Here is a 2,102-nt window from a genome sequence, read left to right on the forward strand (position 1 = left end):
ATTGTTAGTTTTAGTAGAATGGTTAAAATGATCACCTTCAATTCCTGATATGTTGCCAGAATTGCAAGCTTGAAGGGTGATTGTTTCGTCTCCCACCCAGAGTGTTAGTTCACCTGTGCTAACATCAATGATGGTTTTAGCAGTTGCTAAAAAGGGCCTTCCTAGAATTAAGGGAGTGTTGCTATCCTCTTCTATGTCTAGAACAATAAAGTCAACGGGAAATATAAATTTATCGATTTTAACTAGCACATCTTCAATAATACCTTTAGGGAATCTTATAGTTTTACCTGCTAATTGAATGCTCATCCTAGTCTGTTTGGGTTTCCCGAGACCTAGTTGCTTAAAGATTTTGTAAGGCATGAAGTTGATACTAGCCCCTAGATCAGCTAATGCATGATTAACATCTAAACTACCAATTAAGCAAGGAATAGTAAAGCTCCCTGGGTCTTTTAGTTTGTTAGATAGTTTATTTTGAAGAATGGTCGAGCAAGCTGCGTTCAGCTCCACATACGACGCCTCATCCAACTTCTGCTTATTTTTTAAAAGCTCCTTTAAAAATTTCATTGCGTTTGGCATCTGCGATAGAGCTTCAATAAATAGTAAGTTAATATGTAATTTTTTAAGAGTTTAAGGAATTTACCAAATTGTTCATCTGAGCGGTCTTTCCTTGTCGCGTTGGGGCATGGTACATGAGGTTTATATTCGACAGTCACTGGTTTGTTTTTATTTTGATCTACCTCACCTTGACCTTTGCTTACCATAATTTCTTGCCTCAGTTCTGGTTCAGGCTCAACGACTCCTTCGTCATCTTGAATATTAATTGCGTTGAGTTGTTCCCTTGGGTTAGGTTTAGTATTACTTGGAAAACTACCTTGTGGTCATTCGGAGATTAGTTTGGAAAGCTGGCGTATCTAAGTTTTGAGGCTTTGGATCGACGCTTATTGATTTTTAAGTGCTATCTCAGTGTTCTGAAAATGGGTTTCTGACACTGATATAAACTTTGAGAGCATCTCTTTAAGGTTTGGCTTCTTTTCCTGTTGGTAGGGTGGTTGTTGGTAGCACGGAGGATGTTGTGGTCTTTGATTTCCTTGACCGCCCCACGAGAAATTGGGGTGGTTCCTCCAACCTACATTATAAGTGTTACTATATGGATTGTTTTGAGGTCGAGGATTATTACCCATGTAATTTAATTGCTCGTTATCCATGCTGTGGCCATAAGGTTGGTATTTTGAATGGTTTGTTCCACCGCTACTTGCTCCGCACTACATTACTGGGTGAACCTGTGAAGAACTAAGAAAACCATCAATCTTTTTATTCAAGAGTTCTACCTGATTTGACAGCATGGTGACCGAATCGACGTTATAAACACCGACTATTTTCATTAGCTTTGTCCTCATGACTTGCCACTGATAGTTATTCAGTGACATCTCCTCTATAAACTCATAGGCATCTTCTGGTGTTTTATTATTGACGGTTCCGCCCGCCGCTGCGTCAACCATTTGCCGAGTCGAAGGATTTAGACCATTGTGAAATGTTTGTACTTGGAGCCAAAGTGGTAACCCATGGTGAGGGAACTTTCTCAGAAGGTCCTTGTATCTCTCCCATGCATCGTAGAGTGTTTCTAAATCCATCTGCACAAAAGAGGAGATATCATTATGTAATTTAGCCGTTTTAGCCGGCGAAAAATATTTTAGTAAGAATTTTTCGGTCATTTGTTCCCAAGTAGTAATTGACCCTCGTGGTAACGAGTTCAACCACTGTTTAGCTTTGTTCCTTAATGAAAAGGGAAACAACCGAAGACGTATGGTATCATCAGAAACGCCATTAATTTTAAATGTATCGCATAGTTCTAAGAAGTTGGCTAAATGAGCGTTAGGATCCTCATCCTGCAAACCATCAAACTGAATAAATTGTTGAATCATTTGAATAGTGTTAGGTTTTAATTCAAAAGTATTTGTAGCTACAGCAGGTCTAACTATGCTTGATTCCGTTCCTGTTAAAGAAGGTTTAGCATAATCATAAATAGTGCGTGGAGCAGGATTTTGATTAACCGCAATTGCAGGAGGTAGTTGATTGCCTTGGTTTTTAGCCATCTCTTTGAT

The 2,102-nt window shown here is 39.0% G+C and overlaps 1 non-coding gene across 1 annotated transcript; it reads left to right on the forward strand.

Annotated features, from left to right (window-relative positions):
• The first annotated feature begins 1,557 nt into the window (after positions 1-1,557).
• LOC128279529 (small nucleolar RNA R71) lies at positions 1,558-1,663 on the forward strand. Its single transcript, XR_008269731.1, has one exon. It is a non-coding gene; the product is annotated as a small nucleolar RNA R71 (small nucleolar RNA).
• The last annotated feature ends 439 nt before the right edge of the window (positions 1,664-2,102 follow it).

Source organism: Gossypium arboreum, chromosome 8 (assembly GCF_025698485.1).
Source record: "Gossypium arboreum isolate Shixiya-1 chromosome 8, ASM2569848v2, whole genome shotgun sequence".
NCBI classification, from domain to species: Eukaryota; Viridiplantae; Streptophyta; class Magnoliopsida; order Malvales; family Malvaceae; genus Gossypium; species Gossypium arboreum.